At 38.3% G+C, this 25817-nt stretch overlaps 1 long non-coding RNA gene across 1 annotated transcript; it reads right to left on the reverse strand.

Annotated features, from left to right (window-relative positions):
• Positions 1-11841: 11841 nt before the first annotated feature.
• Positions 11842-13699, reverse strand: LOC149918319 (uncharacterized). Its single transcript, XR_016466539.1, has 3 exons — positions 13622-13699; positions 12652-12733; positions 11842-12111 (listed from the first exon to the last, which is right to left on the reverse strand). It is a non-coding gene; the product is annotated as an uncharacterized LOC149918319 (long non-coding RNA).
• Between the last annotated feature and the right edge of the window lie 12118 nt (positions 13700-25817).

Genomic DNA, 25817 nt, shown 5'->3' on the forward strand with positions numbered 1-25817 from the left:
AAATTTGCAGAAAAATAGCCTGTCATAGGGGTTGGCTTTTGTTCACCCCTTCTGTTCCCTCTTTTTGGTGGGCTCAGAGGTTGATTAAGCGTAGATGAAGCTTAAAGGTGATGCAGAAACTTGGTACTAAAGGATGAAACAAAAAGTTTACAGCTATATTGTAGCTCCATATTTACCAATTCTTTGTCACCCATCTGTCTTTGTTACAGAAGTTTTGCAGATTTGAAAGGGATCTCTAAGGTCATCAAATGTTCCCTTACCATATAGTTAATTGTGTCAGAGAATACCATCCCTTAATTCTTCAGTGAACACTTTAAAAGCGATTGCATACCTGATACAAGAGAAAAAAGCATCTACTGTTTTTGGGTCTCTTCTGACCAGGATGTTATAAGTACCACGGTGATGATCTCAAATAAAAAATTCTCTGCTGAGCAGCAAACACCTAGCAGAAGAGGTGAGAATAGTGAGTTCAAGCTTTCTTCACACCGAATCCTACTTTTAGTTCAAAATATCACAGATATTCTTAGCTGAAAACTTGTTTTACAGGGGACTGGTGCCACAGCCTAGAGTCTTGCTGCTTCACTTCTTTTTTTCCCCTGATCGTTTTAGTGTAAGTAAGCAACAAGGTTCGCAACACAACTTCTCTCACAGCAGGAAGGGGAAAAAGCTGTCTCTAAAATACAGCATGTCGTATCACCTCCTTGTGAGCCTGAATATTAGGAGACTGGCTTTCCTTTAGGATATTCACTTGCCTTGGATGGATTTTATGTTTTCAGGCAGGTTTAGAGAAAAAAACTGCAGTCTGACATCTCTTATAATGAAGAGCTATAAGAACCCATAGTGAGTTACAGAGAAGGAAAGCGAGTAAAGATAAAGTGTCATTATTAAAAAACAACAACAAAGGGTATCAGAAAAACTGCGCAGGATGAGACAGACAACATTTTGAGTGGAAGGGAAAATAGGTACAACAAAGAGGGAATGGTTTCTAATTTGACCGTGGGGTACAGAAGGACTAACTGTGCTCACAAGATGTGGCTGGATCACACAGAAATTTAAGTGAAATATATAGTATCATAGTTGTGGGTCTCAATTGAGTCAGAATGACAGCTTCCAAGGTGCTGTGTTCCAGTCCTCTGAGGACCAAAACAGAGGGACTGACAGCTGATTACTTGAAAGACTTAACCTTGTTGGGAGTATGTATAGTGACTGCCTAGGGGCAGGCTAAAAGCAAGCACATGGACTAAAGCCTACATCTGAGTATGGAATTAAGCAGAAAAACAGCCCTGTTCTGCTGTAAACCTTGCTAGGTCTAAGCAAGAAGCTGTTCAGGACCCGGAGCAAAGGGAATTAGTGAAGCCAAGAAGCAATCAGACTGATATGAGAGCAAATTCAGAGGCTGTTGTGAAAGTCAGGAAGCCAGAAACAATGTCTGGCAAGTTTGGATATGTCATAAAAGATATGTTTCACATTGTCCATTCATTTTTCTACCTTTTAAAGCAGTGTTTTCAAAACAGGTTTCCCTGGGAGATGATGGTTGTTCTGTCCCTGGAGACATTCAAGGTCAGGTTGAATGGGGCTCTGAGCATTTGATGGAGCTGTAGGTGTCCGTGTTCATTTCAGGGGATGGATTTTGAAGATCCCTTCCAGCTCAAACGATTCTATGATTCTATTTTCCGATTCTATGTTGAGATGTATGAGGACCAGCACAGTTCTTTCCCTCTTTTATTCCTGGCTCTGTATCTCTGCTGATTTTCTTGTACTGTCAAGGACAAATTGAGTCTGAAGGCATGGTTTCTCAGGACATGGTGAAACAAATTAACAAGCTTTCATTTTGCCATAGAAAGGTTTCATTGCACATTCTCACCTTCCCAGTCCACTTGCTCACCTTCTGTCCCAGGGCCTGGCCTGTGCCTCCTGAAGGGACTCTTTTCTGAAACATCTCACTGAAACAAAAGTCTGCAAACCTAGAGAAATAGAGAATATTTTCCTGCCTTTTTAGTGAGTAATATTAATTTAATAGAAGGTCTGACAAGTGCCAGAGGCAACACAAATGGCTGAATGCTAAAAATTGTTTGATCAGGAGTAGAAGAAGGGAGAAACAGGGCAAGAATCACAGAATGGCTTAGGTTGGAAGGGACCTTCAAGATCATCAAATTCCAACCCCATACCGTGGTCTGGTTTCCCCTCAGCAGTACCCTGAGCTGCATCCAACCTGGCCTTGAACATGGAATGGGGCACCTGCAGCTTCTCTGGGGAACCTGAAGAGGACCACACCAATAGTTAACCCTGTAGTCAGTAAGGGTTGCAAAAGAGGAAAGGAGAGAGACAGGACTTATGAAACAGCCAGTCTCCCAGCCATCAGGATCCATTTAAAGTTCTGATCTATGGACTGGAGATGAAGAGATGATCAATAAGAAAAACTGGGGAGACCCAAGAAGCTTTAATTGATTTTCTGGGAACTCACCTTTAACTAGGAGGTTGGTTACAGATCCTGGCTGTCCTGGCACAACAGAGTGGAAGGTCCTAGCTTGTTGAATCTGGAGCCTGGATGGGATTTCTTTGGCCAGGCGCATAACACAGTTATAGACATGCATTATGTGCTGTCAGTTGTCACTGGGAGATGTGATTAATAGAATAGCTCGCAGAAAGAAAAACATATGAATGAGTACAGAAGTATCAGGCTCAGCCTGGGGACAACAATACACAACTGGAGACACAACAGTTTATGGAAGAAAAGAGGATGTGATATGAGTACTGTGTGTGATAGTACAGCCGATTAGTCTCCTGCAGACACAAAATCCTTGCTAAGTGGGCAGGGTGTGACTCTGTTGTGGATGGTTTTGCCTTGTTTCTGTGCTGCAAGTAAAGTCAGGACAATAAGGGAGATGAAATCTCCCTGCTCAAGGCAGAGGTTGTCTATATCTTAGCAAATACTGCAGCTAAGTGGGAACAGATCTACGGAGTGAATCTATTGTGCAGGCCAGACAGTGGCCACACAATGACTTTTGAGAGGTTATACTTTCTGCTAGCTCTGCTCTAGTACTGCATAGCCACTAATTGGGTTATACAGAGATCATCATGACAAGTGATCACATTGCTTCTTATCAGATCAATGTAGTGCTGATACTCTGGGCACATTATCCCACTGCAAATGTAAAATCTGATAGTCCCATCTGGGGACTCAGAAAAAAAACACATCAAAACTACTTTTGAAAAAGGATGAAGCTGATCTGCAAGGAAGTCACAAAATCTAGATCCTGCAGTTGCTGAAGTTGAATAAATATGGTAAAATATTATGTTATACCATAGTTCACTTATGGCTCTCTAGACTTACTGTTATACTGAGCAAAGTTGCTGCTGTGCCATGAAAATGTGGCTGCTCATGCACGACTTTCTGTGTAGAGTTAGTGCATGGCTGCTGGTATAGACCCTCCCATTTGACTTTCTTTTGAGGGAAGTTTGAGGTCCCTAATACTCCAATTAACATTTAGCTGAGGCTTAGGGCATTCTCTGTCCAGTTTTCCATACTTAAGGGTGTCAGAGGCATGCAATTTTTATTTTTACTTTGGGAGAGTGGTTCACCTTTTCAATTAATTTTCAGAACTCCTCTTACAGGAATAATTTATTCTCGCTGTTATTTATGTACAGAATTAACCTGGGGGTTTGGCAGCCCTGCAAATACTTGTCAGACCTCAGTAGGATAGCTGCCAGTGGAAGCAGGAGTCAGAGAAATGTCAATTTTAATTACAAACTTTATTTTCACATGCACTTCTCACTGTTTATGTGATGAGGCTTTCTTGTTTTTGTTTTAGCAGCCATAATGTGCCTGGCAAATTGAGTGTCTTTTTAAAAGCATAGGCTGTTTCTTAATGCAATGGGATTTTGCTAGATAACGACACAGCACATAATCCTGAAAGCCTGAGGGTGCAGTTTAAGCATTTGGAAAAATGACCTTTTGTACTATTAAGAGAACCAGCCAGCAGGCTTTGATGCCTGAATTTTCTTCCTTCTGTACATAGTAAAAAAATCTTTGCCTATTGCTAAGTTATGGGATAACTTCCACCTGTCCCTGAAAATGACTCCTTTCTCTCCATCTTCAGAACCAGTCCTCCAAGCTACCCATCCTTTGGATGCAGACAACCTTCCATGGAATGAATTCAGGAAACAAATGTCCTCTTGCTCACCCAACAATACAAAGAACTTCAAGTAACAATCAGAAAAGGGACAGATAAATCTACAGAGCTACAGGTTAGGAAGGTGGGAAAAAGAGTAAAATGTCAAATTTCAGTGAATCTGAAATTCATCTCAGAAGAAGGGTAGCAAAATATTTAACAAATGGAAGGAAGTTGTTGAGCTTAGGTGGTCTCTCACTGTGTCTGAGGTCCTTAGTGACAGAACAGCAAGAGCACAACACAGCCCAAAGATACAAACAGATCTTCATTTTTATGAACAGTGTCCCATTCTTTCTTCTGTATGAGAATCTTTACCAGAAACTTGAAAGGTCTTCTCTGAAGAGAACTCCATAGCACCTTTTTATTTTCATGTGGAAGATGAAGAAATGTATCAGGCATCACACATTACGTAGTTCAATACTGTCACTTAAGCAGTTCAGTCAACCAAATCTGTCCTGCCTTCTTAGAAGAATTTTGGAGAAAAAAAAAAAAAGAAAAATCTTTAAGCTTCAGTTTTCTTCTGGTGGCTATTTTCCTCCAGCTATCTTATATAACTCAGAAAATGTTGTCTTTATAAAAGGATCTCTCTGTATCTTCAGGTTTCTTCTCAAATCAGATGAACCTAGCACAATGTTTAATAATGAATTCTGCTCAGCATGCCACTAGAACAGAAAAGTTCTTTTGTCTGATCTCAGACAAGTTCTCTAATAGGTAAAAATGAGATCCACAGGGCAGAGTATGCTAATGTTTTGTGAGAAGAATTTATTAGAATTTTGGAAAGCTGTTTGACTTATCTCATGGCACATTTACTGCAGTTTCATGATTATCAGCCCTTTTCAGCTTGTTGCATTAGAAATGCATGAAGGGCTGCGGAAAACATTCACGGACTTCTTTATTTTTCTAAGGTACTGTCCTCATGAAACTATTACTGCACTTTGGCTTTGTACAGGGCTGTTCATCTTCATTAGGAGAATTGCAAAACGTTGAGGTGGGGGCTCTAAACTCTCTATCCAGCACTGTTAGCAGTGTGCCATAATAGCTCAGCTTTCTGGATAGTATAAAATATTTATGGTAGCCTGAAACAATCCCATGAAACTTCTGGATTTTAACAGACAGGTTTTGTCTGGTTGATTGGAAGATGATATGTGGGGTGGCTCCCTCAGGAACTTCATTCTGTGGTCAACAAATTAATCTTCAATATCTGCTGCATTCATGTCATGGATCAATAGCCAGCCTTATGATTGACACTTCTGTAAGTCACATGAGCACAAGGAGGTATGCTATCAAGAGCAGAATTAATGTCATCTAACATTAAAGTTAGATATGTAGTGTAAAAGCTAGTGGTATAGTCTTACTGTATGATCTAAGTAATTGCCTTGGCTTCTTTTATTGATTACTGACAGACACGGCTTCAGAAAGTGCCCCAATGTATCTCTCTTAGGCTATGATGACCTTGTGATCCAGCATCTATCTATGCATTTCTCATTGGTCCATTATGCAAGGATTTCTGAACCCAAAATTCTACAGAAAAGGACAAGTAAAATGGGTTGAGGCAGAAATACGATCAGAGTTTGGATTAGTCTTGGTTTGTAGTAATAAAAACCCTATATTGTATCGTACCCTGTTGGGCATGGAAATCTGAATTCTTATTTTAAACTGATATTGTTTAGGAAGTGTTTTAAATAACCATTACCAGCAATCCAAGTTCTATATCAGAGCCAATATGTCTTTAAAACTCTAAATCTTAAACTTGTTTCTACTTTGCAAAGCACACATGCTAATGTTTTTCTTTTTCCTGCAGTTTTTATCCTATAATAGCAGAGTAAAGTAGAGCCACATTCTTTTAAGAACATAAGGCTGGAGAAGGCCACGATGATTACTGAGTTCAGTTCCTCGAAGTGATGAGGAAATACATGAATTGTTTAACCCAGAAGGAGTCAAACAACTTCCATGTGCCAGTATGGAAGATAACTATACTGACAGTTACTGTACTTTATAACCAAAAATTAAAAGGTTTCTTGATTAAAGTGTTACCATGGAAGGTCCATAACTGGAGATTTTAAAAATCATTTTAAAGGTAAGACAAATAAAACCAAACCCACTGGTACAGAAATACACCAACAACTCTCAAATATCTCCTTAAACACTTCCTGCAAGAAAAAGAATTGCAGCCTTTCCCTCGATATGGCAGAAAAAATCTTGGCCTTCTAGCACACTACAAAGTTAATTCAAATTGTTGGGTTAATACTGAATTAATCAATAAACCTGATGATTAAACTACTGGTTGAGATCCTCTGAAGTAAGCAGTCATTCAGGAGAACAGACCAACTGCTGCTAAGAGTTTCTTCTGATTTGAAAATCTATGGATTGTTCAGTAAACCATATTTAAGAATTAACTGATGGACTAGAAAAGATGGGTGAAAGAAGAAGAAACTAAAAAGAAAATGAAATCAGGTAATAGATGGTAAAGCATTTATTATTAATTCAGATCAATTATTATTTGTGCACATGAAATCATTTGCAACTGAGTGTTAATAAAGCAGACACTTTCTTCATCTTTCCTACTCACTGAAGCCTGAAGCTATTCAATTTGCTGAAATGTAATCAAATCTTCCTATATATTTTACCTCCATGGTGACTTTATTAGTGTGCAGCAGAACAGAAAAGATATGTAAGCATTATTTTTCTTTTGCAGACATTTGTCTTTTATTGAAGCTAGCACTTAGTTTTAGACATCTGCAAGCTGTTCAGGAGATACAAATATAGCAGTCTACTTGTTGATTCAGGGTAAAAGTTAATTAATACAAAGGTGACTTGTTCATAACAGTTTCCTGTAGCCTTAAAAATGAGGCATTTAAAAGATTGAAATTAGAGATTTACCTGAATTTCATCTCTATCCGCTCATTGTTTCCTGAGAGAGCAATGAACCCTCTTTGTTTATTTGCATAACTGGTAATCAGTTTGAAAAACTCAAAGCAATATTTGTTTTTTTGCTGAAGAAAACCAACAGTCTCATTTGTTTCACACCTCTCTGGAATCAAGAGGTGCAACATTGCTGACTCTGATTTCTTTTATTTACCCCTTTCCCACCAGTAGCTTCTTTGTTCTTTGGCCAAAAGAAGTGATTCAATGATTATTTAGATCAAAACTAAGGTAAAACTGAGACTCCCAGGTCTTTGTTCATGATGGTAATCATTATGGCTCAGCCCTATAAATACAAGTTACCTAAGTGATTCCTGAAATGAGATCTGGGATGCCATTCTGAGCCATCCATGGAAATAGAAAAATGAATTTCTAGTATGATCATTTCTACATCCAATCCACTGTTGACTTCAGGGAGAGCTGAAGTGACATTCAGTCACTGTTTGATAGCAATATGCTCAAGAATTGAAATCTATGTACCAGGATTCCCAGTGATGTCTTGGAGGGCTCAGGAGGATGATGTTTGATTTAGTTTTGTTCATGAAAAAGGAGCGCCCAGGAATGCGGTGCTTTGCTGTGATGTGTTGGAAATGAACCATAACTGTAGAATCTCAGTGACAGAGAAATAGATAAAGATTAATGTGACCCTTAGAAATCCTAGTGACTGAAACTGATTGCCACATTGATGGAAGAATTTTTCTTTTTTCATAAGAGATTGTTGTTTGATTGCTTTTTTTTTTTGTTCTTGTGATTGCTTTACGTAATATTTTGTGTCATTCTATCTAAAATACAGATTACAAGCAATGATGGAAGATGGCTAAATTTAGACACATTTGGATCTTCAGTTTTAATGTATGTAAATTCTAAATACTGAGAACTTTTGGATGAAGTTTTAGTTGTGAAACATCCCAAAATAAGGAGGCTTTTGAGCTCTGTGGTTTTGATGCTCTGGATTTTTTATTTAAGGCTCCCCAATGACTGTGAAAATATTTCTAATTATGGCATAGGGGAGCCTTGATGATTCTTTGAGCAGTGCTTGGATAATCATAGATGTTAAATGTGTTTATCAATACATATGAAACAGAAGCATAGAACCATCAAGAATCATTCAGGTTGAAAAGACCGCTAAGATCATTTAGTCCAACCTTCAACCCATGCCTGTGACCTCTATACAAATACATAGAGATATGTAAATACATATTTGTGTTTTTACAGAGGCAGGAATAAATAGAGTCCATATACCTCAGCAGGCAATGTGCTCTCTCTTACACATTTTTAATGTATAAGTTGCCATTTACAGTCTATGTTGTCACAGTATCAGAAACAGAAAAAAGCTTGTGTGCTGCTTCTTGCACTGACAGTCATTTTTTGCCTGTTGATGCTCTGTGGAAAAAATCAGCTCTTTGCACAACATTTTCAAGAAAACCAGATCCAGCCTGAAGGGACGTATGAATAATGCAACATTTAGAAGGTTATGTGGTCCTGCAGGTGTGGTCACTCAGCAAAAAAAATCCTTCTGGCAGAGGGATAAAGAATTATTTTCATAGTAAATGAGAAATTGAGACAAAGAGGAACTAGACTGCATATCTGAAAGTGTTTAATAATTAAATGAAGCAGGACACGAGGCCTACTGAATTGAAGGTATCCAGCTGTAGTCTAAGTATCGTTGCCTGAAACAGCATTAAACCCAGATGCATTGACACAAAGATGTATTCAGTGTAACCTCAGGTGGGGACTCCTTCCTTTATGATGTGCATGGATTCATGATGCACCTTAATCTGATGTTCCACCCTAGTGACTGGCTGCAGTGCTATGTAAGCCACTGTATTTGACTGCATTTATTTCTTCACATGCTGCGCGTCTTTGTGTAAAGAAAACATTTACCTGGATACAAAAGCCCACATATGGCTGGAATTATGTAGTATTTGTTACCCAGATCTGAATGGACAGAGAAGTTCATGCCCTCACAGAGGTCTGAACGGCATGTTGCTCTCATCTGATTCTGGGAGAATTAAATGGCAAAGCCACTGAGGGCCATTTTCTAGCAGCTGACAAAGAAGGAAGAAAGAAGGAAAATACATTTAGAATTGACATTTTCCTTAATGACTGCCTCTTTGAACTTCTCCTGGAAGCAGGTTGTTCTGCTGCCAAGGGCGGATCATTTCCAGGAGTCTGCTTCAAAACTTTGCCATATCTTGCAGCTGTTTCCAAGCAGTAAAACGACGGGGTCTAAGTATATAGACATACATTGATGTACCTTCACAAAAGTGATAACAATGAACAAATAATGTCCCTGTTCCCCTTCTGTCCTTCTCCCATTATGTGTTTGGGCACACTGAGAAGATAACACGTGTTCTTATTTTTGATATGTTTTGCTAAGCTGGAGTATTTTCCCTATTATTGTTTGATCCAGAGTCTTTCAGTCCAATTTAATAATTATAGGATATTTCTGTAAAAACATAATTTTTACTCATCTCAGCCACCTCTTGATGCTCTGTCCTACCCATATTAGCTATTATGGCACATCAGCCAAAATTTCCACATACACTTCCTTGTACCTCAGCCTTTCAGAATAAGAATCTGTACTCCTAATGCCCCCAAATCCAGTAATTTTTAGACCATTTATTGGAAAAAAAAAAAAAAGAAGAACAACCAATGAACACTAAACTAACAAAAATGAACACAACCACAGAACAGAGGCTAATCTCATAAGGAATACCTGATTGCTGATCAGAAAAACACTGTAGGAAACTGAACTTCCACTGCTTGTTCCAGATTAGTGTATGCACATAGCTTTTATTGCAGCACAAAAATTGTAATTAAGGACCCATGCCCTACCTGCGAATCATGGGGAGACAGCTTCCCTAAATATTCACTATGGAAAAGGAGTTGTTGGGCACTTAGTACATGCCACTCTTTTTTACCAAGGAACAATTGTTCAGTGTTGATGCTGGACTTTCTGGAAGTATCTTATCTTCTTTAAAGAACACAATGATTATGTTTGGGGAACTTATTTATTTCAGTCCCACTGGCATTTAGACTAAATGATCTTGGTGGTCTTTTCCAACCTTAATGATTCTATGATTCTACAGTTTGCTAAAGAGGGCTGCCTTGTATACTCAGTTCAGAGACTTTCAGGCAGACTGCTTTGCTGACTGCAGTCTTTTTCCCTCTTTTCATGCATCCTGCAGGACATCTACAGAACTCTCAGTGACCACAGCAAGAATGAGATGTCTCTGGTTGGCAGATCTGCTAGTTCACTTAACCCCTCTGATCTGCTGTAATGTGTGATCTTTTTGAAGACTGACAGCCCTGTAGTGTCATTGTAAGACTGTCATCTGTGAGTACATTAGTATATTAAGACATGTTTAATGGAGGGTCACACCTTATGGTCAACATATGAAATTGCTCAAGTGTGCAAGAGAACTGAAGGAACAGCCTTGTATTATCTTAATTAGCAATAGAAACAAAACTACCTGGTTCGTTTTAGATAAGCTTTCAAAATGGAATAGTTTGTGTGGAACATATCCAAAGCGTGTGAACCCAATCTGCAAACTCAATTGTAAATCACATCAGAACATCTCTTTTTATAGCAGTTTGCCTTCCTTTCTGTTCACTGATAATAAGGAAATTACTTCTCCATTATTTTTGTTCCTCTGTTTTGGGGCCAGAATCCCATGGGCCACATACCTGATAATGGCCTTAGTGAAACTGCAGGAAGAAAATCAGGTGGCTTCTGTTTGCAGGAAGAGTTGAGACATGCGAAAGTCTCAAAAGCTCAATAAGGTAATGAGTTATAGGAAAGTGTTTGAAGACTGGAAAGATTTAAATCAATCACCAAAGGAATTGTTTGCTGTGGTTTGATTTGAATGATATCATCTGACTTTTTATATCAAACTTATAGCAATTATTTAGGACATTACCTGTAACCTTTTTATTTATTTATTTGTTTGTTTGTTTGTTCCAGAGCCATTACCTCACCTGCACAACTACAGTGTCTGATTCCTGCACTGATTTTTCAACCATAAATACAGCTGCTAGATTTGGGCTTTGGGAAAATTCAGAACTTGGATCAGAACTTTTTGTTTTCTGAATGTAGTTGATAGAAAACTGGGAAAAAATAGTATAGCTTTTATAAGGATGACTTTCTTCATTACAGCTTTCTGCACTTTGCTTTGCACTTACATAGTAGTCAGTCTATCTGAAAGACTGCAAAAGGAATGGTTTAAAAATGGTTTTAAAGCAATAATTGTGCATTATTAATTTGAAATCGATTGTCATTCAGAACTCTTAACTAAATTCCCTTTCTGTGCCATGTGATGACACCATGTGCCTGAATAATTTTAGAATCTGGATGATCTGGTGCCAGAGATCTGCTAAAGATCAATTTTTAAATACCTAAGTGGTTTTCAATCTGGACACTCCTGATTTCCAGTTTTCTTCCCTTCTCTTCCTCTCCTTTCAGTTGCACTGTATTAACATTTGGGTTCAGCTCCATACTAGATTTTAAATCTCATTTAGTTTTTCTTTTGTCCAGTCACTTCCATCTAAGTTCCTGATGCAATTTGCTGAGTGGTTTGTAAATCATTTATTTTGTTGTTCTGTGAAGCACAGGGAAGCAGCCTGCATATATTTTTTTTTACCTCAGTGTAAACTGACGTGCTGTTTATTTATGTTCAATGAGATTCCTCTAGGATGAGAAGAGTTCTGATGATATCAAGTTTTAGAGGCATAAAGAGGAGATCTGTTTCTCATAATACCAGGAGGCCTTCACATAGCCTGAAGGAAGAGGGAGGCCTTGTTCATAACAGAGAACAAAATTCCTGTATTATTATATTCATCATTTCCCTTCTTGTGCCCTGGAATTGAGTGAGAAAATAACACAGAAGTTTCCCATCCCATGATATTTCTTGAAATCTGCTCAAGTAGGCTGTATCTTGATTCTAAAACTGGATTGCTCAAAATGTCAGTGTCTGCCAGCTGCAAAGTAGGGCTCACATCTATATCCATTTTCATTCTGAAAAAGAGAAACAAGATAAATATTCTCTTTATTATGCATTGTACACAAAATGTTCTGAGTGGGGGTTAAATGAAGCAAGCACACTTGTTGTGATATATGAGGGACAGGAGAGCTGTCTTTCTGAGGAATTCAGCTGATCCACTTTTCTCTGGATTCCAGAATTCATTGGTACCAAATGTGACATTGCCATTTAGTGAAGGAAGTAACATCCTCATCTCATCCTTAGTCAGTGACTATCTGGATGCTTTCATCCTATTGCTTCTTGGGAGAGCAACACAGATTAGGCAACAAAGGCACTGCAATTGTCTTGGTCAAAAATCTATCTACCTGATAAGAATAATTTAATTATCATCATCTAAATTGGTGCTTTAAATTCTTCTTGCTATAATTTCTAGGATATCGTAGCTGACATTCAGATTGAGAAGGTCATTATTTAAATGTCAGTATCTACGCTGTAAGACAGATGCTTAAATTCCTTTTCTTGTCAGTGAGATTTAGGAAATAAAACAAATGAAGTTTTGGAGCTGTTTAGCTTACCCTCAGTATGCATGCACACTTTGTCACCTTAACAATTTCCGAGGCTCCAGACTTGCAGAACTCCTACCCCACTCTCTGCTGACTGTAATGAGAGATTAGATAACTGGATCACTTGCAGTCGTTGATGGTCTCTGTGTAAACCTCCTCTTTCGGGCTCAGTTCACATGCTCAGCCATAGATTTCCAGTGCTGTTTGAGATGCCCTATGCTTCTTGAGACACCAAGATGTGACATGGGACGTACAGGAATCCTGAGTACTTTAGTGGCTAAAGAGCAGGTGTCTTCTGAAAGGCACTTCAGGATCTGAGCAACAGATAATTTTGAGCAATTGCATTGTGCTGTTTAGATCTGTATTTCCACATGAAGCAGTATAACCGTTTTTTGTAACTTTTTCTAAACCCCAAATCTAATCTTTCCCTCACAGAACACTTAGGACAGATTTGTCATCAGTTATTAAATACTGCTTAGGAATTGGTAAAAGAAGAAAGTAGTGAATGGTAAAATAGAAAAAAGTAAATGCAACTAGGAAGGAAAAGATAAGATAAACACACACCCCCCCAAAAAAGAAAAAAATAATCTCCAATGTGAAAAAGAGTAACCCATCTTTGTCACTTTCTTCTTATATGCCACAGGACTGATGAAAAAAGTATGTATCACAGATTGTCCGAATTGCCAAAATTTCTCAAAATTTCTAGCAACTGGAAGGTGAGACAGGCAGAAATAGTATTTGGAAACAGTGGAGGTAAGGGTCTCTTTCACACCTGTCTGACAAAGAGACTTCAAGGAGGTGGATCGTCAAAAGAGTTAAAGTGATTATCCCAGTGTAAGCCCAGTATGAGTCCTTTCCTCACACTTTGTTCTCTGAAATAATCCTATTAAGTGGAGAAAATTTATAACACACCTATCTTCACAGATTTTATCAATATTGAAAACTTTTAAACTGAATATGTGATGAAATAAACCCCACTCACCAGTGTGGTAAAATATAATAGACATCAAAGCAGCTAAAAGGCCTCCTAAATCAATGTAGCAGCTCTGCAGCAATTTCCAGAACACAAGGTGAAAATCCCCTTAATATTTGATAAATGAAGGAAAATGTATAGAAGCAGATTTATAGGACACCACATTTGCACTCTTAGAAGACCTTCATTATGTCATTAACACCACAGTGATAAAAAGTACTTCCATCATTCATCAGCCACACTGTGCCTGTCCTGCAGTTAACAGATGGAATAGTCCCTGATCCAAATTCCCCAAACTTTTAGAGTATGCTTAGTTTCATTTTCTTGCCCTAGGCCAATCCATTTAACAGCTCGTCATAGCCAAGTTGGCCAGGTCTTCTAGTTGAGTGTTATGAATAAAAAACAGTTTGAAAGTGACCTTTTTTCCTCTCTCCTCCTTAGGATACCACAGCCTAGCATATAACACCCTAAAGTATATAAACTCTGTCAAGGACATTCACTTTGGATTATTTTCTATCATTTAGGTTCAGTTTGCCAGAGTTGATAAATAATCGAGTTCACTTCTATTTTGGGATTAATTCCTTCATTTTTTTTTTTCTTTTTTTTCTTTTTTTTTTCTGCAGTTTATAATGTGCTAATTAGTAACACTTGCTAGATCTGTGCACAGGTTTGTTGTATAAAATTGATGAGCCATTCTCTAAGCCATTTAAGAATTGTACTACATCAGATTTTCTAAGTGTTGTACTGCAACATGGAGAACTAGAGGATACTTTCCAAAGAGGGACAAGGGAAGACACAGAGCTCAAACATAAACGTGACTGGAAATACAGGAAATATTTTGCAGCTGTTCCCAGTTTTTCAGAGTAGTTAACAGGGATATAGGCAGCCTGTGCTCCACTTACTTGAGACCTCTGACAGGCAGATCTTCGTGTCTCAGTCATCGTCGTGATTGGATTGTACTGTACTACAACAGTAAATCTGCTGCCTCTCACCTGAATGCTGCTCTGACATAGAAGTTGATTTTTATATACTTTTTAACAGAACTTTTCTCTTCCTAGGTAAGTTCTCCATGCTACAGTCTCTAAAAGCAATTATTTTCACTAACCCCAGATTATTCACTTAATTTTCAAAGCTAAATGATCAGCTAAAGAGACTGAACGTGGACTTTCTTAATTGGACACCAGCATGTAAGCAGCCAGAGCGATTCTTTGACTTCGTTGTGCTTTTATGCCTCTGTGAGCTGCTTACAGTGCTCAGCTCCTGCAGGCAAGTAATGCTCCTGATTCAAGAATACCCTGTTCACTTCCTCTTCCCTCTCCATTTTCTACTTTTCAATCAGCTACATAAGCAAATGATGTGATTAGGTCTGAAAAAGCAGGAGAAAATTAATACCAGACAAAAAACTGTAGCAAGAATTTCAGGTAGAATGGGTTTTAAAGAAACTGCAGTCACCCAAAATACACTTCCAAGCTTTGGTGCTGGAGATGGTCAAACACCAGGTGATCTTGGATATTAATTAAGAAGGGCCTCTTCTTTAATGCAGAGTCATCCACCATTTGCTCTTTCACTTTCAGCTGCCTTGGATGACCTGTTCACTAGGTCTATATGCAGCTCACATTGAATCCATCTTCCTCTTTTCCTTAGCGGGCAAGGAACCAAAGGGCTGATGAGATGGGGAGAACTGATTCTTATTCCTGTAACTGGCATTAAGCATTCTTTTTGAAATATAGTGCTGGTTTGTAAGATGTCCATTAATGATACAGATGACCTTTCATCTTGTGGTTGGAATAACAATATGGTAATAAAATTCTTGGAAAATTATAGGTTCTTCTGATGGACAGATGTTCCTTCCTGCTTTTTTTTCTCTTTGGGGGAATTTTTTCACCCTCTCTTTCAAGGGTCTTGATTCTCTGTTGATTTATCTCTATTTTAAAGTTCCTTATCTCTCTAGTTTCTTTTGTTTCTGCTTTCAGATCCTTTCCTCTTTCTTTCCTTCAGGGCCCTATTTCTCTTTGTTCTGTCTCTCATTTTCTGTATCTGACACGTCTGCTTCTGCCTCTCTAAACGAGCAGTGTGATAGATGGAACATGACTGGAGAAAAAAGAAACTTTCAGTTTTCCCAGTGAGTGGAAAGGTGACCTGCAAATATCTGAGAAAACAGAAAGTTGGTTTTCATGTGCTGAATATTCTCCATGGCAAGAAAGAGAAACTGCACAGGACATGGTTTAAACATCATCTCCATAGTCCTATTACATTCGTGCTCACTTTCTCCATATACAAAGATGTGCAGTGTCTGCTCATAGAGGGCATTCATTCAAAACATGGGGAAGTTCTTCCACTGTTCTCAAAGGGTTCTGGGTCCTCTAACTAATTTGGTTTTCTTTCTAGGAATTCAGTAATACAGTACTTGAAGAATGAACCAAAAGATCTGACTGATCCTTTTGAATTTCTACTAAAAATATTTGTAGCATTTTTTCTTTGTGTCTGTGTTTGAAAATTTCAAAGCCTGCTTTTGGAAAACATTAATGATTTTTAACTATATCAGACAAAATTTATGCAATACGGCTGAGTCAAAAGCTTTTTTCCCCCTGAATATAGAAAGGGATTAAAAGTTTTTCTACTTTTGTAAGTTAGAAATTACTAAAAGCTCATAAAATCTTTCCAGTCCAGGGAAGTGGTGGAGTCACCATCCTTGGAGGTTTTCAAGAAATGTGGAGATGTGGCACTGGGGAATGCAGGTTAGTGATGTGATGGAGATGGGCTGATGTTTAGACTACAAGATCTTAGTGGTCTTTTCCAACATTAATGAACCAATGATTTGATGTATTATTATTAATTTTGCATACCATGATTTAGGTGAGGAGGGTCTGCAGATGGCAACTTGATAGCTTTGAAGCTAGAGCTGCAAGGCCCTGGCTACTGATTCAACAGCTCTGAGATGCAAGGTAAAGAATAATGGCAACAGGCTATGGCTGTGCAGCCAGGTGACCTTTCACAACAGCTGTACTTCCCAAATATTTGAAGTTCTTTTTCCATAGCTGTGATTTTGGAAATTCAGTGCAGAAACAGTTGTTTAAAAGCTGACCTGGAGTTGCACATTGTGAAAGCACGACGATGATTATTCTGAAAAGCATCCCCAAATAAGATTTTGTCAGATTGAGGACTTGTGGGGGCTGTTACCATAGTGGAGCACCCAGAAACCACCCATGAGATCTGTCTGCATACCTGGAAACTACTCCTGATGAAAACCTATCTATATTTTGTCATATCATATGAACAAATGCATTTCCACAAAGTATATTCATCTTGATTAACAGATAGGAGGTTTATTTGTTTATTTAATTGTGAAAGTGTTTCAATGGAAAATTTCAACAGCTCTAATAGAAACTGCAAATTCATTTCACATATGCTTCCTCAGAGTCACCAACTGGCATGGTAAATAAGTAAAAATTTATAATAGGAAGCAATCTGAGATCTTTCCCTAGCAGTTAAAACGTGGAAGGCATGAATATGCATGAACCATTTGCAGGTTGTTATGTTAGACATTTTCATTCTGAAACAATTATAAAAAAGTATTATTAGAGAGATGTTAAATGTGTCAGAGAAGCATTTGGCATAATCATTTTCACAGGGCTTTGTGTTTAGCTTTCCGTGGATTTTTTTTTTTTTTAACCATAAAATGGTATTGAGCAAAAAATTTTATCCATAACAGTAAATGGATTTTCAGTGAAGGGATTCAACTTCAACTCCATCTGGCTTTTTCCACTGAAAGCCATTGCTCAAGAAATCAATGCCTGTGCTTTCAGAAGGCATCTCCAAAGGTTTGAATATGACCTGTGCTGTCCTTCACTGGGTGCACTTAAGGGGAAATGTGCTCAGTTCAGCTAGAGGGCTGAGTATGCCAGAGTGATCAAAAGTGGAAAGAAAATGATAAACTCCAGGGACCTGCAAGCCCCAGCCAACACTGAGCTACCCAGTCTCCAGGAATGTTAGCAGCAGTTTGGAAGGATGGGGCAACAGCTGTTTGAACTGGAGTACAGAACCTTGCTGAGTACTGGCAGAGGTGGCTCAAGGTTTCTCAGCAGGATGAATTTCTATTATTCTGCTTCCTATCCCCAGCCTGTTTATACAACAACTTGCTGTTGGTGAAGGAACAATGGATACTCTGCTGCCCTAACGCCATCTGCCCAATTTATCCATGCCTAGATCTAACCTTTGCTTTGTGCCCTGTATCCTAACCCTTAAAGATTTCTTATTCATTGTCTCTCAGATTCCCTCTCCTTCCCTCCCATTTAAAGTTTTCTCAACATTTGTTTGAGCCAATCTGTTTCTTCCTGTCTGACATCTTTCTCTTGTACTATTGACAATGCTTCCTGACTTGGTGCCAAACCAAATGATCAATTTCCTACTTTTTGTGACAGGGTCACTGATGAAAATAGCAAAATTAGTCACGAGGCCGATCCTTGAGAAATGTATTTAAACTATGGTTCCAAACAGGAAGCTCTCCTTGTTGTATGATTTATTTCCATATATCATTTAGCAGGGTCTCTCAGACCTGACAGCTTTCTAGCTAACCCATCTTGACCTGATTCTCTAAGTATTCTCTATGTGGTCCGTTATAAGAAATGCTTTACTTAGGTCCAAAGAGACCTGAGTACTTCTTGTCTGCAAAAAATTATTTCTGTCACAAGAATAAAAGCACAGTGAGTTAGTTCAGCTTAGTCTACTTTTGGTAAATTCATGTTTCACTTTATCCTATAATCCATTTTGCTTCATATCTTTTATTAATTTTTCACCTGAAAATGTGTTCTATGTCCCTAAAATATTATTGAGGTCAGCTTAATTGTTCTATACTGGTTGGATTCATTTTTCTTCCTTTTTATAAATAAAAATACTGTGTCTGCTAAAGTGTAGCCAGTGTCCCAGATTTGTTGGATTTTTTTTTTTTTTAATCCAATTTTCAGAAAAAATTTCAGTCTGTCAGTTCTGTCACATTTTGAGAGGTAGTCAACTAGAGAGCTTTCTCCAGCTCCCTGAGCTTCACTTACATCCTTGGATAAAATCTGTTCTGAAGCTTCAAGCTTCATCTTCAGCCATTATTCCTCTAAACCCAGTATTCAATCTTTATCATCCCTAGCCTCGAAACAGTGTTCTGATCATCATCAATTTCATTTTTACATATTTTCTACACATATTTGTACAGCTTGATTTGTTTTCTTCAGAAACTGACCAAATGCAAACCTACCTTCTTAGACTTTTTGGAATTGCTTCAGACTAAGATATTCTGGAAAATGATATCTTAGATTAAGGTAATATTCCTACTCTGGTCTGCCAATTTAGTAAATGAAAATTACTTCTCTCCACAACTGCTATCAAGAAATAAAACCAGGCAACCTAAATTCAGCATCAGTGGCGTGGGGAGTGTGAAGCCAGGCCAGCATGGTCTTGTCAGTGTTAACCACTGAGTAATTCACTGCAGCTAAATCTAAAACAGGCATCAGTAAGGGAAAAAAATGACATACACCTAGCAATTGAATATATTACTTAGGAGAACCAGCCCATTCCAATGCCTTAGCACCCTTTCAGAGAAAAAGCTTTTCCTTACGTCCAACCTGAATCTCCCCTGGTGCAACTTGAGGCCATTCCCTCTCATCCTATCACTGTTACATGGGAGAAGAGGCTGACTCCCACCTCACCACAACCTCCTTTCAGGCAGCTGCAGAAATCAATGAGGTCACCTGAGCCTCTTCTCTGGACTGAACCATCCCAGCTCCCTCAGCTGCTCCCCATAAGATTTGTGCTCCAGACCGCTCACAGCTTCACTGCCCTTCTCTAGACAGGCTCCAGGGTCTCAATGTCTTTCTTGCAGTGAGGGGCCCAAAACTGAGCACAGTACTCCAGGTGCAGCCTCACAAGAGAGCTGAGTACAGAGGGAGAACTACCTCCGTGTTGGCAACACTATTTCTGATACAAGTCAGGATGCCATTGGCCTTCTTGGCTACCTGGGCACATGTAACATTGTGTCTGGTAGAGAAAAAGGCTAATAATAAACCTGTTCCTTCATAATCACTTGCAAACCACCACTGTAAAATAATCAGGTCCTTCAAGCAGTATTTTATACCAAATATCCTCCGTAGAGTTTTTCAGATAACATATTATAGAGGTGTGCTTCACCCGATCTTCCTCGAACATGGAGGCTGTGGCATTAATTATGGCAATGATTTATCATCTGACAAATCTCATTGAGGCTTTAACTTCTTGAGACTTCAAAAGTACCATTAACTATACTGAAATCAAGTTATTTCTTGGTAGGGGGAAAAAAAATCCAGAAAGCTGCTATGCTAAGTCTGAAAATGTTCACTCTGGGAGGTGTGCTGAGATTTTTCAGCATCAGAGGCAAAATAGTTTCTGCTCCCCACCAATAAGGGGCAGAGACCAATGTGTGCAAAGGAAATGGGAGGTGGAAAAGGGTAAAGCTTTGACACCATACAGCTGTATCTCTTGGCTCTGGGCAGCCAAGCTGATCACTGAGAGCACAAGAGCTCAGAGTACAGCAGTTCTTCAGCTACCACCCAAGGTTTATTTGGGTGCCAAGGTGGAGATGGGAAAGGAGGCTGGTATTTCTCAGCTCTGTGCCCAGGCTGGCCCAGAACTCAGGTAGGACCGCTTTACACCCTTTACATCCTTCATCCTTGAATTTCTCTGAGATGTATAAAGAATATTTCTATAAGCATTCAAGAAGACACTTTCCTTAAGACACATTTCAAAGCTTAAATAATTTAGTAAGCCTTCCAAATATGCAAACTGCAGAAAAGACTGGGAGTGCTGTAGTGGGGCAGAAAAGAATGGTGAGGGCTTCAGCTTCCCATTCACCTATGACTGGTGTGCAGCGTGCATCCCTGCAGCTGTTAGACTGGGTGACATTTTACCCTAGTATTTATTCATGCGTGCTCATAGATGTTCCCTACATCCTCATCACAAGTAGGGACATAATATTGCTATATACGATAGGCAGGGGAAACCCTCAATATTCTGATTCTGAAAGACACTTCTGGAAATGTGTTCCTTTCTTTGCACAATAATTCTGTGAGTTCCTTTCCCCCCTTTTTTTCCCTTATAAAACTGGGAGTTTCGTACCCCTTTCCTCCTAAGTTTTTGTCAGGCTCTTCTAAACAGATGACATATTTTCTGGGACAATATTTGCCATTATGTATGAGCCTGAATTGAGTTCATAATTTGCCAGCAAGAGTAATCAAATATGTAAATATAAGCAATATAAGCCCCAGTTACATTTTTGCTTCCTGAAGGTGAGCCGATATCAGAAGAATTTGTTTCTTCAGTAGAATCAACAATAATTAGCCTGAATCTCAAGTACCAGTACAAACTAGAGCTTTATAATCATTTTGCTAAGGTTTTTGTCCTAATAATGTGTGTAGAAAAACCTGACAACTGTTTAACACCAGTGAAATTGCATTGTTATGTAAGTAAATGAGGTTTTTTGAATCTGAGCTGTAGAAATAGACAATGCAGCCAAAGATGCAGAGAACAAACCATAATTTAGTATGTTATGAAGATGAATTACATCTTCCCAAACACCACAAAAATCACTTCCTTACATTTGTGTCTGTGGCTTATATCACTAAATGGCCCAAACTCTATTTTGTTGCATCCCCAATGTTCCCTTCTATCTCATAAACCTCCAGTGAAATGGAAACAACTCATATTTTCAATTCATAGAACTGCAGTGACTCTGGGATCAGATTGCAAATCACTCATATTTTTGTGGTGCTTTTCTGTAGGCTGAAGTTTTAGTATATTTCTCTCGCTTCAAAAACTTCTGAATCTTCATTCTGATATTTCCTTTAAAATTAATTTAATCTAATACTTTACAAGCATCATTTAATCTGCAAATGAGTGAAAAACTTCACGCTGACCTAAATGATTGGAATTACCTACCATTGCTGAGGTAGAGCACAGAACAGATTTTTTTTGTTTGTTTGTTTGTTTGCTTGGTTTCATTTGTTTTGCTTGTATTGTTGTTTTCTTTTTTTCTCTTCTTTTCAAATAAGGGCATTTTCAAATTCTTTAATTGTCTTTCACCTAAAAAAAGCAATGCAAAGAATTCTCTTAAAGAACTAAAAAACAAACAGCCCAATAATTTACAGAATCACGCTAAACTACTTGCCTGAAAAAGCATCATTATGGATTTGATCCGCTTTGATTTCTCATAGGTTTTATCACAGAGTGTCTCAGAAATCCGATTCCAGATAAAACTTGCCAATTTTCTGATGTGACAGTAATCATAACCCATTCTAGACTACAGCTTCTGATTCACTCAATGTGTAGAAGAATGATGACCAGTGAGAAGGGATGTGTTATGATTGGGTTTTAACTGGAGGATATATTGACAGTAGGAAGGATGAAATGGAGACTGCAACAAGTGAATATTTGAAATAAGCTTTAAGGGATTTGTTTCACCTCAAGTGAAAAGTTTCACTTATGAATTCGTTTACCCATTTAGTTCACTGTTAATTTGCCAACTGAAAAGTTAAAATGCTATTTTGAATTGGAAAACTAAAGAATATTCATTGGATAATGTAACAACTTCTCCAGGCCACAAATCTATCAGTCTTATGTATGTATGAGGGCTGCTCTGAAAGTAATGCCTCCTATTTTATTCAGTTGGCCCACAATGTCAGAGGCAGATACTAGTGATATGACAGTAATGGTTGAAGTTTCCCACCAGTATTCCATTACATGTTGTTGCCCTGTGACAGATGGCAGCAGAGGGACAGTCTGATTAAATGGCACGTGACATGGAAGTGCTATGAAGCAAAAGTGTTTCAGTGGATTCCTCCATGCAGAAAAAATGGCACCCATTGACATTCACTGACACATGCTTAACATTTATGGAGATCAAGCAGTGGATGAGAGCACAGTGAGGTGGTGGATGGTGCCTTTCAGCAGTGGTGACAGTGGTCATGCATGCAGGCTCTTATTCATTGTTGGAAAAAATGCATAGCTAATAGTGGTGACTATGTTGAAAAATAGTTTTTCGTAGCTGATAATTTACTCTATCTAGTATTATTGTGCTCTCTGTATCTACTGTATTTTCCATGGAAATAAATGGAAGGCATTACTTTCGGAGTGATCTATGTGTATATGGTAAGGTATGAAAGGAACATTATGAAAATGAAAACTAGATTTCAGTTCCTATGGGCAAAAAAGAAAAAATCAAAAGAAAGCCTTGATGCAACACTTGTAGACACAACCACAGAACACAAACACCATCCTGAACATTTGTGTGTTCGTGTGAACTGAAAGAAACGTGGTGGATGCTGTGTCCCTGGAGACATTCAAGGTCAGGCTGGATGGGGCTCTGGGTACCTGATAGAGCTGTAGGTGTCCCTGTTCATTGTAGGGGAGTTGGACTAGATGACCTTTAAATGTCCTTTCCAACTCAAATAATTCTATCATTCTATGAAAATGATTGTGGCACAGTGATAGGAATGGAAAAATAAAAATAAATCTAGTCTCATATGTTCCTGTTGTTAACACTGGACCTGGAATGATCTCCCTGCCAGCTCTCTGCCATCGTTGTGTGACAGTCAGCAAGCTCCATGTCTGATTCCTCTTCCAAGCTGCTGGGATGATGAATTGATAACATTTGGAAATTGTTTTTTTTTTTCTCTCTCATGGTGAAGTGTGTGCCTTGTATGGATTACCTCCTATGCCAATGAGATATAACATGTGCAAACACAACACATCAAAGAGCACGAGCAGATCTGCCTGCTTTTAGCAGTTTGAATCTCTGTAGCAGCACTTTGTACATTCTGTAGCACCCATGATGCATAATGAGACTCCATATTAACTGCTGCGCTTTCTCAGAGCAGGTTTGAACTACATTAAAGCATCCACTGTGACATTTACATCCTCACCTTTAATTCTGCAATGCAAGAGTTTCATATTCAATATCTTCTCTGTCAGATTGCATGTAGCCTTTGTGACAGAAATCACACCAAGATGTGCCACAGACATCAAGGCTTTCATGACTAACATATTCTGCTGCAGTCAGACTCTTCAGAAAAGTTTTATTTTGGTATCTCTGTCACTCTTAGCCCACAGCAGAATTGGAGAATTGCATTTCATTTTCCCCCTTTCTGTATTCCTGAAACTCAGAGAAAAATGCTGGAGAAGGCAATCAAACTTTAGCCCCTGTATCTTTTTGCCTTTATTATTTGCTCCATAAAAGGTTTAATTATTTTTACAGGTTCATATCTGTCCTTATAGAAAACAGTGGTAACTCACACTGGTGAACTTGAAAAATTACTTCGTTAAAACAAATTTTAACAAAAAACTCTTGGTAGTTTTTGACTATTTGGTTTTGGTAAGATATCACCTGGATATTTATTTCCATTTGTAAAATGTTTTCACTTTAGTCCTTATAAACTCCAAAGTTTATAAAGTTGGAAATAATAAAAATAAGAACTTCTTTTCTTTCTTCTTCATGTACTCACACATCCAAACTTATTGTCCACACCAACATCTCCCCTGTGCTCCAGGTGGATACTTTGGGCAGTTATGAATAGTTCTCCCTTTATCTCTGATTTTTCGGGTTTTATATCAGTTCAAAGACTGTTTCTTCTATGCCATGATCATGGCATTCCTAGAGGTGTGAGAGATTTAGTTTAAATCTTTATTCTGCGTGTTTTTCAAACTGAGTTTTCAACATCTTAGACATATTTCTGGTTTTACCCAGAAAATCTGCAATGGCATCCTGGTTTTGGCTGGAATAGAGTTAATTTTCTTTGTAGTGGTTGGTAAGATGCTATATTTTAGATCTGTGCTGAAAATAGTGGTAATATCAGACCTATATTTTAGTTGCTGCACAGAGCCAAGAATGTTTCATCTTCTTATGCTGCCCTTTCAACAAGGGGCTGGGGGTGCAGAAGGAGCTGGGAGGTGATAGAACAAGGACAGCTAGTCAAAGGAATATCCTATACAACATGATGTCATTCATGCAGAGCAATAAAAGCTGAGAGGGAAAAGGAGGAAGGCAAGACATCTGGCATTATAGCATTTGTCCTTCCAGAGCCTGGAAGCCATGGTTTCCTGGAATTGGTCAAACATTGTCTTGCTGCTGGGAAATACTGGATGGATTCTTCACTGTGCTTTGCTTGTATGTATGTCTAACTATTCATTTACCCATTTAATTGTTTTTATCTCAAACCACAAGTTGTATCACTTTTACTTTTCCTGTTCTCTCACCCATCCCATTGGTGGGGAGTGCGTGAGTGACTGTGAGGTGCTGAGCTGCCTACCAGGGTAACCTCAGCAACTTAAGGATTTTTTTTACAAGTTAAAGTCTCAACTGAACTGGCGTATAAATTTTTTTTTTTTTTTGTCAAGAAATCCAGGTGTTGTCCAAGTCCTCTTGAGTTTAATGAGCTATCCATGGAGCTAAAGAGAAGCATAAGTTTTCTTGCCATTTTCCAACAGTGATATCATCCATCATGTCACCAAGAACTGTAAATGACCAGAGAACAGAAATTAAAGATGAAAGAGGTTTATGATTTATTTATTTTGATTTTTACAAGCTGTAATAGAAGAGAGCCAAAGAAATGCCCCTTTGCCCTTGGGGAAAAAAAAAAAAGAAATAAACACACAAAGGAAGATACTGCTCTTTTAGTTCTGACAGAACAGGTGATCTGGTTCAGTAACAGATATATTAAAAGAGTTCATGGATTTTTCCTGCATGGGCTACAGGTTCTCTGTAACAACACCTTTCAAGCCCATTGACCACCACTCTGCCTTAGAAAACTAATTTGGAGAAAGAGCTATGGTCTTGTGAAAAAAATCTCTCAAACTGAACTAAGAATTAATAATAATAATAAACATGCTAATCCAGTCTTTACATGTGTAAAAATATATCAAATCCAGATGTCCAGATATGGAAATAGTTTTTCCTTTGGGTCTTATGCTACAGGAACTGATGCTGCATAATGGTCTCAGTCTGCATTAGAGATGATGTTCCATAAATTGTGAAGTTTAGGGTATAAATTAGATTTATATTTCAATAGAGAACCAAAAGAAAATAATTCTCAGAATGAAAATCTGCAAAAGTTCACTGAGATACCAGAGTCAGAACTGCTGTGATCCCTTTAAGAAAGATGACATTATATTGTTAGATATGATGAACCTTTTG

This window comes from Phasianus colchicus, chromosome 4, assembly GCF_987193195.1.
Source record: "Phasianus colchicus chromosome 4, bPhaCol1.hap1.1, whole genome shotgun sequence".
NCBI lineage: Eukaryota > Metazoa > Chordata > Aves > Galliformes > Phasianidae > Phasianus > Phasianus colchicus.